Source organism: Ambystoma mexicanum, chromosome 11, assembly GCF_040938575.1.
Source record: "Ambystoma mexicanum isolate Mex_15411 chromosome 11, UKY_AmexF1_1, whole genome shotgun sequence".
NCBI classification, from domain to species: Eukaryota; Metazoa; Chordata; class Amphibia; order Caudata; family Ambystomatidae; genus Ambystoma; species Ambystoma mexicanum.
Window position 1 is genome coordinate 1,263,816,936 of NC_090934.1, and position 16,321 is coordinate 1,263,833,256.

Here is a 16,321-nt window from a genome sequence, read left to right on the forward strand (position 1 = left end):
ATGAACGTATATCACAGAAAAATCGTACCGAGCGAAGAAATGCGCCCACCTTGCCTGACGTGCATTTACACATTCCATCTGTTGGATCACCTTTAAGTTCTTATGATCGGTCCTTAAGAGAAAGGGGTGCGCAGCTCCTTGAAGGAGGTGCCGCCACTCTTCACAAGCGGTCTTCATTGCCAGTATCTCTTTTTCGATGACCGAGTAGTTGGCCTGGCTGGTAGTTAAAGTTCTGGAAACATAGGCCACCGGATGTTCGATTCCATCGAGTTCTTGTAGAAGAGCATCCCCAATGGCGGCCGCCGAAGCGTCAGCTTCAACTATGAAAGGTCGGTTCTGGTCTGGTTGGCGCAAAACCGGTGCTGAACAGAAAAGATGTTTCAGATGAAGAAAGGCCTTATTGGCGGCCTTAGACCACAGAAAAGGGCTTGATGATTTCTTTAGAAGGGTTGTGATGGGTAGCACCGTATCAGAAGATCCTATGATAAATTTGCGATAGAAGTTGGCTAGGCTAAGAAACCTTTGGACTTCCTTAACAGTGGTTGGAGCGGGCCAATTTACAATGGCCTCGACCTTGCGGGGATCCACCTCCACACCAGCCTTGGACAAGATGAATCTGAAGTATGGTCCCATGGAGGTTTCGAAGACACATTTTTCGGGATTAACTAGTAGATGATGGTCCTTGAGGCGTTGGAGAACTTCGTGGAGATGTCGGTGATGAGACTGAAGAGAGGAGGAATATATCAGTATGTCATCAAGATAGACAATGGTACAATGGTAGAGGAGATCGGAGAATAACCTGTCCATGAATCTTTGGAATATAGATGGAGCGTTGACCAATCCGAACGGCATGACCCGATATTCAAAGTGACTGTACGGGGTCCAGAATGCTATCTTCCATTCACCCCCACACGTACATGCAGCAGGTGGTAAGCCCTTTGCAGGTCTAATTTTGAAAAAACCACAGCGCCTTGTAACGCCTCAAGAATATCCTTTATGAGGGGCATAGGATACCTGTCTCGGATGGTGGCTCTGTTGAGTCCTCTATAGTCAATACAAGGCCTTAACTCCTGCGTATCTTTTTGGGAACGAAAAACAGAGAAGCCCCGGCTGGAGAGCATGAGGGTTGTATCAGCCCATTAAGCAGATTCAAGTCTAGTTATTTTCTTAAAGCTTCCTTCTCCTTCAATGAGAGCGAGTACATCTGACCGAACGGAACAAGGGCGTCTGGCAGTAGGTTTATAACACAATCCTCTGGCAGATGTGGCAGTAATTCCTGTGGATCCTTGTCCAAAAACACCTCCTTAAATTCGCCTAGAACTGTAGGGATACTATGAACTCCCAGGGTGTTAGGAGGTGAAGAGAAATCAGTAACCGCCTTCACGGTGGTATATGTATTGCCTGAGAGGCACGATTTATGACAATAGTCGGAAGGCTATTTGGTTCCTGGTCCAGTCTATTGTTGGGTTATGTTTACGTAACCAAAACACCCCAAAAATGAGTGGAAAATGTGCAGCCCTGATGAGATCGAACTGGATCACCTCTGAGTGTTGGAGCATGTTCATTGTTAATGCTGCGGTGGTGTGGGTTATTAATCTGGAGCTCAAAGTTTTGCCATCAACGCCCTCCACTTTCTGATCCTCTTCCTTCACAAGGAGAACAATCTTGTTCCGGTTAGCCCACACGATGTCCATGAAGATCCTTGCTGCTCCGCAATCGATGAGGGCCAATACATTTATCGGTTGTGGTTCCTCCATCAATTGTATGGCAACGACCATTAACCGGTTGTCGTCAGTGTCGAAACAGAAGAGGAAACTGCCATAGTATCGTAGGGACTGAAAGAACTGCCTCGGTAACCTCTCCCTGTTAGTACCGAGGTTGGTCGTTTCCCGACCGCCGAGGGGGAACTTCAGGACAATCCCTGAGTAGATGTTTCTCTGAACCACAATACATACAGAGGTTATTCTCTTTACATCTTTTGCGTTCTTCTGAAGTCAAAGGGCCACGAGTGGTTCCGATCTGCATGGGTTCATCTCGGGGTACCTTAGGTAAGGAGGTAAAAGGCACAGGGGAATCCGTATGGTAAGACAGAGAGCGCCCTTTTCTTCGATCAGAACGCCGCTCGGAAAGCCAGAAATCGATTTGGAGTACCGCTGACATCAGGTCAGCCAAGGTAGCAGAGCGTGGAGAGCGAGCCAGCTCATCCTTAAGATCTTCTCTGAGACCGCGTCTGAATATAGTATATTGTGCCGTATCGGGCCAACCTGTCTCTGTTGCTACTCGTTTGAACTATGAGATGTAAGACAATAGGTCTGATGCGCCTTGACGAATATCTAGTAATTCTTCACTGGCAACTTGTGCTGATCCTTGCCGTTCAAAGGTTTCTTTGAATTGGGCGGTAAAGGCCCTGTAGTCCTGCAACAGTGGACTTGCACCGGTTACCAGCGGGGTGGCCCAAGCTAGAGCATTCCCCGTTAAGTTGGAAACCAAGAAGCCTATACGGGCCTGATCAGAAGCATAGGTTTGAAGCCGGAAGGTGAAATGAATTATGCAGGCCCCCATAAACTCCTTGAATTTCCTGGGTGAGCCATCATATTTGCCAGAAGCTAAGGCCATAGAGGGAAGCTTGGTCCGCTGTTGGTCTCTTGTGGTCACCAACTGCCGGAGGTTTTGGTTATCGGCCTTGAGTGTCTGTACTTCCTGGGTTAGTCCCTGTACAGCGTTCACCAATTCTTGTACCTGTTCTGCTGTTGCCATTGTATCAGTTCTTGGGCGTTGCAATCTGTCACAACTAGAGTATACTGTGTCTATTTCTTCTGGATCGTAGCTAAATACAAATTCCCCTTCCTCCTCACCTGTGTCTTCTGAGGAAGAATAATGTAGATGCCTTTTCTTCTTCCGTTCCTTTTGTCCTTTTTTATGGTAGAGGTAAGGCCTCCCCCGGATAGAAGCCACTCTGCTGCCTTAAATTGAAAGAGAGCCAGAGGACCCCTTCCCGGGAGCGCCAAAGAGAGGAAAAAGCAAAGGCTGAAAAAACCTCTCTTGAGTATTCCAATTGCGTCTTCTCCAATATGGTAATCTTGACTTATGCGTTCCAGTTTGAGATGGCCAGGTAGGTTTCTCCAAACAATGACTGAAGAATAGGTCCGATGTATAGAAGAAGCTTTGGAGAGAAGTGAATCCGTCACTTTAGTGACGGATGGGCAGAATTGGGAGCAGTCTGGCTGGAAGAAAGGGTCCGGGACCTTAGTGAAGGAAGAGCAGGAGTTGGAGCAGTCTGACCGGAAGAAAGGGTCCGGCACATTAGTGAAGGACGAGCAGGAGGTGGAACAGCTGAACCGGAAGAGAACAGGAACCGTAGCCAGCAGCTAAACCGAAGACAGAAGGAGCTAAGAAATGGGAAGGTAAGGGGCGAGGCGGGAAGGCAAGAAGAAAAGAAAGAAAACAGGATAGCGAGAGAAAGAATGCGAGAAACTGGAGCGAAGACAAGGCAGAAAAAGGGGAGGAGTCAGAAACCTAGGCCACAGACAAGCGGAGCGGAAAGGGATCAAATGACCAAGGCAGGATAGAAACACACGGAAGAAGCGCACAAGGGCTAGACCTCAGAGTATTTGCAAAGGATAGCAAAGACTAGCGTATAGACCCGGAGCCGAAAGCAAGTGGGTTGCAACGCTCCGAGCCCAGGAAGTGACACAAAGAAATAGGGATAGAGGAAACAAAAGACAGACTAGGTAGAACCCGAGTAGAGCCCCGGTAGGAAACATAGAAAGAGGACAAAGAACCAAGAAAGACAGAGAACAGTGGTTAGCGTCCAAGTAAACGCCAAGATCCCCACAAACGACCCACCGGTAGGTGTGTGACAATCCGCCTTACCCTTTCGACAACCAGGTTGGTAAGTAATTACAAAGTTGAATTCAGCAAAAAATAACGCCCATCGGAGTTGGCGAGATGATTGAGCCTTTGCCACCTTCAGGTACTGTAGATTGCGGTGATCTGTGATTACCGTGATCGTGTGCCTTGCTCCTAAGAGATAATGCCGCCAAGCTTTGAAGGCAGCCTTGATGGCCAAAAGTTCCCTGTCCTTAATGGCGTAATTCAGTTCTGCTGCTGTGAATTTCCGTGACCAAAAGGCCACCGGATGAAGTTGACCTGTTTCGGGATCTTTTTGCGAGAGGACTGCTCCCATTGCCAAGCTGGAAGCGTCGGTCTCAACCATGTAAGGTAGATCTGGACGAGGGTGTTTCAGGATTGGAGCTGAGATTAATTTTTGTTTTAAGTCCTGGAAGGCTATCTCTGCCTCCTCTGACCATTGAATGGTTTGTTCTTTCGCAGTAGAGAGGTGATGGGATGCACTAGTTGCGAAAAGCCTGGAATGAAGCAACGATAGAAGTTTGCGAATCCGAGCATACTCTGAACTCCTTTAATTGAGGTTGGAGAAGGCCAGTTGAGGATGGCATCAACCTTTTGCAAATCCATGTGTACACCACGAGAGGTTAGGACAAATCCAAGGAACTCGACTTCAGTAATATGGAAGAAGCATTTTACTAGTTTTGCAAATAATCTGTGTTGTTGAAGTTTGTCCAGAACAGCACGGACATGTTTCACATATTCTTGTTCAGAAGGGGAGTATACCAGAATGTCGTCAATGTATACTATGACACACACATCAATCAATTCTCGCATGATGTCATTCATGAAATATTGAAACGCCGCTGCGGCGTTACAAAGGTCAAAGGGCATCACTTGCTATTCAAATAACCCGTATTTGGTGCGGAAGGCGGTCTTCCATTCGTCCCCTTTCTTAATTCGTACCAGGTGGTATGCTCCTCGGAGGTCTAACTTGTAAATTCGGACATCTTTAACTTGACCCAAGAGTTCAGGAATCAAAGGCAAGGGGTAACGGTTTTTAACAGTAACTTGGTTCAATGCACGGTAGTCGATGCAAGTCCTAAGGTCTCCTTCCTTCTTAGGCACGAAGAATAAGGGTGAGGCCGCTGGGGACTTGGACGGGCGGATAAAACCGTTAGCCAGGTACTGGTCTAGATACTTTTTTAAATGCAGATTTTCAGGTTCAGTGAGCGCATAGATTCAACCGCATGGAATCTGTGCGCCTGGTATAAGGACGATCTGACAGTCGTAAGGTCTATGGGGGGGAAGAGTGTTGGCTTGATCCTTCTGGAAAACATCCTGATAGTCTTGGTATACCTGAAGTAGCGGATTAGTTAGACTCATGATCGTTGTCACTTCTTTGACCAAAGGTTCTTTTGCTTGATAACAAGTATGAGCACATTCGACTGAGAAGATCAGCCTCTTAGCACGCCAGTCGATGCAAGGATTGTGTGATTCTAGCCATGGCATTCCCAGAATTATTTGGAATTGTGGAGGCTTGATTATATCGAACACATTGGCTTCCCGATGTCCGTCTTGGCACAAAAGTGTCATCTCTGTCGTTGAGTGCATTACCAGACCCGAAGCGAACTCAGTTCCGTCGATAGTGGTGACTAAGTCTGTTGTTGCCTTTTCGCAAAGAGGAAAATTCATCCTTGTAGCCAATTCTTGAATATGCAAATTGACAATTCTTGAACCATATAATTACCGATTGCTCCGCTGTCAATATATGCTCTGACTGCATGCATTCGAGACAGCTGTTAGTGACTTATGAGGATCATTGGCAGGGCTAGGTGCGAGGTCTGGGAGTCCTTCTTTTTCGCTCGACAAGCGGACCGCTACGCTTGTCGGACGGGGAAGTTTTCCGGCTCTAGCTCTGCCTCAACTTTGCCAGCAACCCCTACTGCTTTCTTGGGTGGTTGCAATGGGCACTCTCGGAGGAAATGGCCGGCTGACCCACAGTACAAACACAACTATTGTTGTCTTCTCCTATCTCTTTCAGCCTTGGACAACGGCCCTCGCACTCCTCCAATCTGCATGGGTTCGGCCATGTAGGTGGTCTTGGAAGCATCTAGCTCAATCTGCCTTACGGTTCTGCAGTCTATGATCAAGCTGGACCACCAAGTCTACGTATTCAGCACAGTCTCTGGGTGGGTTGACCACTTGAGCTAAAACATCTTTTAACTCCCCTCTCAAACCACGGTAAAACAGCATTGTTCTTTTGTCGTTCGGCCAATCGGTTTCCACTACCAATCTATTAAAGGTTGCGATGTACGTTAACAGATCTTGGTTGCCTTGACGCAGAGACATGAGTTCATTATCCGTTGCTTGACCTTGGGAGTGGCGGGCAAACAACTTTTCCATGACCAATTGGAACCTCTGGAAGTCTCGTGAGATGGGATCGTCCCGATTGACTAGTGGTACCGACCAGTCTGCAGCACTGCCACTGAGATACGAAAGCACAAAGGCCACCTTAGACTGGTCATTTGGAAAAGCTCCTGGCCTGCATAGGAAATGTAGACGGCACTGATTTATAAAAACCGCATACCTTTTTGGGTCTCCTGCAAAGCGTTCTGGAGGTGCCAAAGGTACGGCTCCTGGAAGGACCACCTGAACTGGATTGCTTGGTGTAGTCGGAACCGTTGACCCCAATCCTGGTAACAGTGTTTGCCCCACCTGTGATTGAAGCAGCTGTCTGGCGAGATCGTCGGTGTGATCCTTGGCTATGATCAGTTCTCTCCTCAAGGCATTGGTTTCCTGCCGAGCTGAATGCACCTCGGCCCTGAGTTCCCCCAAAAGCTGGGCTATCTGGTCGGTCTCAGAGGTTTCCATGACACCCAGGAAGAGATTTTGTGCAAGGCTTTGCGTTCTGTCACGCTCACCTGGTCTCCACGAGGGCGTAGCACGTATCCGCACGAATGATGTCTGCACTGGCGTTACACAGCTTGAGTGATGATGCCTGCCCGCGTCTTCTACCTCGATATCACCCCAGGAGGCATTTGCCTTGGAGTTCTTAATGGTAGGCTCTCTGTCTTGCAATTTCTAGCAGGGGCGCGGTATGCACAGTCTTCCCCAGGACCAAGTTACTTCACTGATCCTGCGGGGCTGTTGCAGAGGTTTTGAATAGCTGGATTAAGCAGGTAAATTTCTATGCCAATCAATGCTTGGTATAGGTGCTTAATGTCCTTATTGCCCAAGTTTCTCTTTTCTTTCAGGCGCGGTCTTGTGCGGTTTTCGGATGAAGATTAGACTCTTCCTAAAATGCTGAGCAGATTTCCTGCAGGTGAGTATTAGCGCAGGTGAGTGGCGCTGAATGTCTGTATAGCGGTTTCTTTTCCGTGCGCGACTAACCTGCTGTTTCTTTTCCTTTTCTGCAGGCGCGGCGTGGCTCCAGGACGGCGATGGGAAGAACCGCTTCAACGAAATTCCTGAAGAATGCAGACACCGGGTGAGTATTGGGTGTCCGTGCAGATTCCTTCTTCTCTGCAGGTGCGGCGGCCCGGAGAGCAGCTGAAGGCGCAGACGATTGGATGGAATACTGCAGGTAAGACCTTCGTTGCTGTACTAACTCCTGTTCTCTTCTTTTCCTTCTCTCAGGTGCCGCTGGATCGGGATCTCAGGACAGGCGTGGCTGTAGAAGTTCGAGTACTGAGCAGAAACAGTGAGCGTTACGCTGCAGGAGCACAGAATAACGTGAAGCGTGTTCTGCCTATAGGGTGTGGCTTAAATAGCCTTGTAAGTAGTTCCAGGTAAAATAGTCCCTCAGCCACACCCTGCAATCTCAGGTAAAGTAGTCCCTCAGCCACATCCAGGGTATACAGACAGGCCCTATTAGGCTGTGAATGTAGTCCCATGCAATTAGCACATGTTATGAGTGACTGGGGTAGGCCCATAAAGTCCAGAGGTTTGGGAGTTTGTACCATGACATTTTCTGTGTCATTGGCCCGCTGGACTAGCTCCCATCAGACTATATGCACCCACTTGGCGTTGGCAGTTTCGTGTACCCCAGGAGCCAAAAAAGATGAAAAGAAAGTCTCTGTTGAGCAAAAAAGTCAGTACTCGTCAGGTATTCCTCTGAGCAGTGTAGAATAGTCTTTTGATATGTAATTCAATCTCTAATTTCTTCCCTGCTGTTGAAATCGTCCTTTTTCTGGCAGCATACCAAATTCTTGTGTGATCTGCTTCTTTAGGTGCTGGAGTGGCTGTTTGCACCTCGACAGGCATTTGTTCGCTCTTCAGGTGTTCTTCCAGGATTACTAGTAGCACTGAGTGCAGCGTGACCAGTGAACACTTACCCCTCCAGGAGGGTTAGAGGTGCAAGTAGGCTTGTCGGTCACAAACCCAGTAGTAATCCATCACCGCTGCCGTACCTTTCAACATATCAGGGATCACAAGAGTGTGGTTGCACTGTGTCTTTGCACCAACAGGAAATCAAAAGTTCATAGCCTATGTCTCAATGTATTTGCACTGGCTTCTCCATTGTTGCAATCCATGTCAGCCTTGTGATGTATTGGGACCATATTTGTGCACACATAGTTTCTACTCTGCCTATTATTTCTTTACTGTACTCGATCAGTCCATCTGCCGGGCACGTCACTGTGGTGCCCTGCCATTTGTCGTTGACATGTGAGTAATCTCCCGAGGAAAAAGATGGTACTTGTGACACTGGTGGTATTTTGTATTGCCATTGCATAACGCTGGGTCTAGATCAATGCTCTACAACTGCACACTGTGTGCCTGGGTGGGTCCTTTATCCCACATAGTGCAAGATGTACCAGGCATTGTGCCTCTGTAATTGGGACTGGATGTGGAACTAAAATCTTAGGAGCCCCTGATGCTTGCGGGATAAGTGCACACACATAACAGCTTTCATTGATCACATTTCTTCCTGCAGTACGCATATCGGAGTACCAGCTGTTGGAGGATTCTGAGTATTCTATGTCAGAAATGGCATCAAAGCCCAACCCCATATATAAATCATACAACATTTGTACTTCCAGTTTCATTCGTCTAAGGAAACCTGTAGGGATGGCCGGCAAAACGTGAGACATTGTTTGATTCTTTATCATAGACATATTAATTCTAGCATTATTGTCCAACTGTCCATCCCCCCCTTTATATGGCCACCCCATATAACAGACATACCTTCATCCACTCCCAACAAACATGACCAGTGTCATACAAAAAAATATAATACTTAAAATGCATAATATATAATTCCTACAACAAATGACATTCTTTTTAACACTATCCCTACACAACAGAGAGGTTTGAACACGTCGGTCAGGCATCCTTGCTGATTCCTGGATAGGAGAAAAAAGGTTATCAAGAGAAAAAAATGAGCGGACGAGAGGAAAAGAGAGAGGGAAAGAGAGAGAGAGACAGGGAGAGGGAAAGTGAGAGAGAGAAAGAAAGAGAGAGAGAGAGAGATGTAGGGGGAGAGAAAGGGAGAGAGAGAGGGAGGGAGGGAGAGGGAGACCGAGAGGGAGAGAGAGGGAGAAGAAGAGGTGGAGGGAGAGACCCCTTTCCCACCAGGGCTGACCAGGTTCTGGACCTTCAAAAATAAAACAAATAAAAAAATTGAAAAATGATAATAAATAAAAGAAAAAGAAAAAATGAAAAAATTAGAAAAGAAACAATAAATCAGGCTTGTGCCACTGCACACCACCCTGGCACAGATCCTTTATCTTACTCTATTGATTGAGCTTTGCCTTGTCTCAGGTGCTCTTCGGACATCCGAGAGATGCACCCCAATATCTTAACTCCTTCACATGGACGGCGAGAGGAGTATCCAAACACCACCTCATAAGGACCTTGTTAGGGAGAATTCACAGAAATTTACTAATTCCCTTCTACCTTAGAGACCCCAGCTACTTTTCTGGATTTAAGGAATGTTTATTTTTATCCTGGAGAGGGTGAGACCTTTTTCCACTCGTTCATGTATTTTTCTTTGATTTGAACATTGTTTTTCTTTTGGTTTTGCAGTCTGACAAACTCCCTAGGCATCATCTTTTTACATTGTGACACACAGCACCTTCAGTGCAGTGGCACAGGAAAGTCCTTTAGATTTCCCAAAAGTTTAACTGCCTTCTCTTGGTTAAACTACTAAAGTGAAATTGACTTTACTTACCTTTGTAACTTGTAGACCCTGCACACACTACCTTACATAGAGTGCTGGAAAGGTTACTCAGTAGCCCCTTTGTTTACTTTCACATGTAATATTTTTATGTTACCCTTTCTACAATGAATGGCTGGTGGCAGTGGTTTACTTTTTCCTACCATTGTGTGTTTTTACCACGGGCTGCGTTCACAGCTGCAGTATAGCACCCATGGGTGCCCATTTTGTCAAAATGGCGCTGGTCTTCTATTTTCGCCCTTTCTTGTTGTAAAGGTCCTTCTTGAGATTTACTCTGCGTGCCAATCCAGGTTTGGTCCCTTTATTCATTTTGTCTTTGGCGGGGTTCACTGCTGAAGCCCCCCTCTGGCTTCAGCGTGTCTGCCAGGGCAGGAAGCAAGGGAGGTGCCCAAACCTCCCTGTGCTTAGTCTCCTTAGTTACAGGAATGCATCCAAAGGTGATTTGCTGACTGACTGTCCTTGGAGGACAGCCACCCTGCTGTGTGAGTGACAGCTCGGCTGCAAATGAATGGGAGAGACTTGGTAAAAAGGCAAGGTCTTTTGCAAGGAAGGCAAGTCGACCACTGGATGAAAGAATCTGAAGAAGAACTTGGAAGAGAAGCTTGCTGCAACTCCTGGACCGTTGGTTTGCCCAATGAAACCCTGCTGCAGTGCTGAAGCTCCAAATTCGCCTCGACTAGAGAAGCACTGCAAAGGACAACTTCTCCCCTTGGGTTGGTGGGACCAATCGACCCCATGACGAATTTGACTGGAAACCCTCTCTCTGCTGGCTGTACTACCACTGCTACTGCAGGAACCGAGTGCTAGGGGACAGGAACACCAGAATCAAGTGCATCAATTTTAAGCCAGACTTGAGCTCCAAGAAGATCCTCTGGACTCCCTCGAAGCAGGTCTGACCAAGCCTGAGCCACCTCAACAGAGTGCTGTACCTCAGAAGCAAGGAAAGTCCACTAGGTGTCCAAGAACCGCAGTGGTGTTATTAGCGAAAAGCTGAAACCACGATGTGCCAATGACCTGAACTTTGTCCATTGCTGCCATGACCTTCGAATCGTAGTGCAGGAGTCCCCAGACGTCTTCCCTCTTCCCCATGACTGAGACAGAGGAACAACAGGATCTGCCATACTACAACAGGAACAGAAGCCAGCTGGAACCAATTTCTTCAGACCTAAGGTACTGTGAACTAAGGGGTACTTACCTCTTGTTGTGTAGCTTGCTTGCTCTCAGTTGAGACTTGCATTTGCTGCCTTCTGCAGAGTTGCTTGCAGCTTTGCCCATCAAAAGCCTCCCAGCTTGTGGCACAACAGTGATTTCTTTTTCTACAAAACTCTCTATAACATTGTGCAAGACTTTTTACTTACCTTCAAGAAGTGTCTCTGCTCCCCTAGACTTTGCTCAATTGACATTGGCTGTCCTGGCTCCCTGAAGACTCTTCTAATCTCTGACCTTGTGTTTGATCTGTCCCTTCAAAAAGTCATACATTCTTTACTTGTATAGCTGGGAAAGGGTTAATCTGCATTGCATTGGGGGGTTAAAAAGTGCTTACCTGTTTGAGAAAATTGTTAACCATTGTTTCCTTCCCTAACCTTTTCCTTTTTGACACCAACCTCAGTATTGCTCTAAATGTACCAGTGATATACCAGTGTCCTAGTTATTAATGTCACCTCAGGTTGTAGGAAGTGTCTGAGCGCCATCCCAAAAGGGTATCTACTGATTTATTGAAACTGACAGTGTGTATCTTGAAGTATATTTAAGTGTTACGTATTTGCTCTCTTTTAAAGAAGGCTTATTCAAACTGACTGTTAAATTCATAAATATGGTTTAATCAAGAAACCTTGAGACTAAGTGTTATTTGGATAGTTGTCACTGTGAAACTCTATATTGCAACCCTACAGCTCTAATTGACCCCTTTTGAGATAATCCTGGCTGCTCAGTCACTCCACCAACTTGTGTAGTACAGACTTATACCAAAGGTTGGGTTTCCTATTGCCAAGAGGACAAGGCTGGTGCAGCCTCCTACAGGGTTACTGCATACAATCTTGCCTAAGAGACCTTGAAACCTGTGGCTGATCAGCTCCCCATGTAATAATGGTCCAGTTGTAATATGGCCAATGCTGTGTATGGAACTGTGGTCTTGCTTTGTGCAGGGGTGATCATTATTTCTCCCCCCTTTTCCGTACGCCACTTCCGCCCCTGTGTGCGTCCGTCCCGTCTCCTGGTCAATTATTGATGACCCATCAACATATAGTATGTCTCCTTCCGTCAATGCATGAGCTGTTCATCAGAGTGGGAAAATAAATAAAACTCCTGTGTATAATCCAGAGTTGCTAAAACAGGTGCTTCGCAAATAGCTTCTTTTAAGTCCTCAAATTGTCTATTCGTTTTGTCGGTCCATACCGATTTACTTTTAAGTCCTCCGTCCTTCCCCGAGACTTTGTGACAGTGGCCTTGTGTAGACTGCGTAGTCTAGGATCCATGCCTTACAATATTTACATAAGCACAAAAACTGCTCCATTTCTTTGACAGTACTGGGCCTAGAGGTGGCACGTACTGCAGACACCCTTTCTGGTAATATTTGTTTCCCGTTTGCAGAAATAAGTTTCCCCAAGTATAGTGTCTCCTGTTGGCAGTATTGTAGCTTCTTATTATCTGCCCTGTACCCTTTGCGAGCCAGCAATTGCAATAATGCAACAGAGGAGGATAGCTCAGCTGCAACGTGCTTGCCTTGGAAGCAAGACGACACGGAGCAATACAGGTTCAATCCCCGGGTCCGCTTAGAAACCTCTGGGTATTAAGCGCGTTATAAATAACCTTTCATATCATATCATAATCCCTCCTGCACTGATGTTCATTTTCACTACATACCAGTAGATCATCCACATACTGAATGATTGTGCTAGGCACCTGAATATTAAGTTGGCATGCAGTAGTCTATTGAAAATACTTGCAGGGTAATTCATAGAATTTCGCAGAAAAGTGTCGCAAGCGGCTGGCGCAGAGTGTCCGCGTGCGATTGTCTGCGCCAGGCACGTGCGCTAAAACCGATTTCCGCGCACAGCGTATTCATGGATTTTAGGCTCCCAAACCAGCCGTGGCGCAGAGTATCGCAGAGACCCTGCAGCAGCGCCAGTAACGCCCCCAAGAACGCCCTCGCGCAAGGAAAAGCCATCAAAATCGCTAAATCATCGCAAAGGGCTGCGCTAACCCTGGACCAGTTTACAGGGCTGCCAAACAAGGAACGCAAAGCGCGTAACGTGCATATCAGGGGTACGCGTGAAGTTATACACGCGATTAGCCAGGGTGCCAGGGTACGTGTATTTCAGGGGTGCGCGGGAAGTTCAACACGCGATAGTCCAGGGAACGTGTATTACAGGGGTACGCGGGAAGTTCAACACGCGATTGTCCAGGGAACGTGTATTACAGGGGTACGCGGGAAGTTCAACACGCGATTGTCCAGGGAACGTGTATTACAGGGGTACGCGGGAAGTCTTACATGCGATTAGCCAGGGCACGTGTAATACAGGGGTACGCGGGAATTATCACACGCGATTTGGCAGGGTACGTGAATTACAGGGGTGCGTGGGAATTATCACACGCCATTTTGCTGGGTACGTGTATTACAGGGGTGCGTGGGAATTATCACACGCGATTAGGCTGGGTGGGTCCTCACAGGTGTTCCCTGTACACCCTCCATGGCCCCTGCAGGCAGCCCACAAAACAGGGGACTACCCTGCACACCTGCTCATGTCCCCCTGCACCCCCACCCCCCAGCCACCAGGGGCACCCACCACCAGGCCCCCACCCATGTCTCCTACCACCCCCACCCCCCAGCAGTGCAGGGGCAGCCTCCACCAGGCCCACACTCATGTCCCCTATCACCCCCACCCCCCCCGCCACCAGGGGCACCCTCCACCAGGCCCCCACTCATGTCTCCCAGCGTGCTACGTGTATTTCAGGGGTGCGCGGGAAGTTCCACTCGCGAATAGCCTGGGCGCGTGTATTTCAGGGGTGCGCGGGAAGTTCCACATGCGAATAGCCTGGGCGCATGCATTTCAGGGGTGCGCGGGAAGTTTTACATGCGATTTCAGCAGGGTACGTGTATTTCAGGGGTGCGCGGGAATACTCACACGCAATTTGGCTTGGTACGTGTATTACAGGGGTGCGTGGGAAGTTACACACGCGATTAGGCTGGGTGGGTCCTCACAGGTGTTCCCTGTACACCCTCCACGGCCCCTGTAGGCAGCCCACAAAACAGGGGACTAACCTGCACTCCTGCTCATGTCCCCCTGCACCCCCACCCCCCAGCAGTGCAGGGGCAGCCTCCACCAGGCCCCCACCCATGTCTCCCACCACCCCCACCCCCCAGCAGTGCAGGGGCAGCCTCCACCAGGCCCCCACCCATGTCTCCCACCACCCCCACCCCCCAGCAGTGCAGGGGCATCCTCCACCAGGCCCCCACCCATGTCTCCCACCACCCCCACCCCCCAGCAGTGAAGGGGCAGCCTCCACCAGGCCCCCACTCATGTCTCCCACCACCCCCACCCCCCAGCCACCAGGGGCAGCCTCCACCAGGCCCCCACCCATGTCTCCCACCACCCCCACCCCCCAGCACTGTGGGGCACCTGCCAGCAGGCCCCCACCCATGTTACCCACCACCCCCACCCCCCAGCAGTGCAGGGGCAGCCTCCACCAGGCCCCCACTCATGTCTCCCACCACCCCCACCCCCCAGCCACCAGGGGCACCCTCCACCAGGCCCCCACTCATGCCCGACTCATGTCTCCCACCACCCCCACCCCCCCAGTCACCAGGGGCACCCTCCACCAGGCCCCCACTCATGTCTCCCACCACCCCCACCCCCACCCCCCCAGTCACCAGGGGCACCCTCCACCAGGCCCCCACTCATGTCCCCTATCACCCCCACTCCCCCAGTCACCAGGGGCACCCTTCACCAGGCCCCCACTCATGCCCGACTCATGTCTCCCACCACCCCCACCCCCTCAGTCACCAGGGGCACCCTCCACCAGGCCCCCACTCATGTCTCCCACCACCCCCACCCCCACCCCCCAGTCACCAGGGGCACCCTCCACCAGGCCCCCACTCATGTCCCCTATCACCCCCACCCCCCCAGTCACCAGGGGCACCCTCCACCAGGCCCCCACTCATGTCTCCCACCACCCCCACCCCCCCAGTCACCAGGGGCACCCTCCACCAGGCCCCCACCCATGTCTCCCACCACTCCCACCCCCCAGCAGTGCAGGGGCAGCCTCCACCAGGCCCCCACCCATGTCTCCCACCACCCCCACTCCCCAGCAGTGCAGGGGCAGCCTCCACCAGGCCCGCACCCATGTCTCCCACCACCCCCCAGCAGTGCAGGGGCAGCCTCCACCAGGCCCCCACCCATGTCTCCCACCACCCCCACGCACTGTGGGGCACCTGCCAGCAGGCCCCAACCCATGTCACCCACCACCCCCACCCCCCAGCAGTGCAGGGGCAGCCTCCACCAGGCCCCCACCCATGTCTCCCACCACCCCCACCCCCCAGCAGTGCAGGGGCAGTCTCCACCAGGCCCCCACCCATGTCTCCCACCACCCCCACCCCCCAGCAGTGCAGGGGCAGCCTCCACCAGGCCCCCACCCATGTCACCCACCACCCCCACCCCCCAGCAGTGCAGGGGCAGCAGGCAGTCAGGCAGCAGCAGGTGGGAGCGTGCTCGGGCTCTGGGGGGCAGTAGTTCGGCCTTCCGGGCAGGAGCGTGGTATTCCGTGTGCGTACGCGTGGCCAGCTTGGTACGGAGTGATTTGGCACGTGAAAATCCTGCACGTCAGCGTGAAAACTGAGGAAAGGCCCTCAGCGCGTAAGCGCGTCTGTGACGTGACCCGCACAGGTGTTTCCCACACAGCATGTGATGACAGAGCACACGTGGAAAGACTGCACGTCAGAGTGTAATCACGTGTGATTGGTGGAAATGGCCCTACACGCAGAAGTGACAAAGCGTGTGATTGGTGGAAATGGCCCTACACGCAGAAGTGACAAAGCGTGTGATTGGTGGAAATGGCCCTACACGCAGAAGTGACAAAGCGTGTGATTGGTGGAAATGGCCCTACACGCAGAAGTGACAAAGCGTGTAATTGGTGGAAATGGCCCTACACGCAAAAGTGACAAAGCATGTAATTGGTGGAAATGGCCCTAGCGCGTACACGCCGCGTAAGTGACGCTGGACGTGTGGGCCTGTATAAAAGGTACGTGTAGAACACGTTTTCCTTGTACGTGCTTTTCGTGGAGAGCGAGTGGGTGAATTC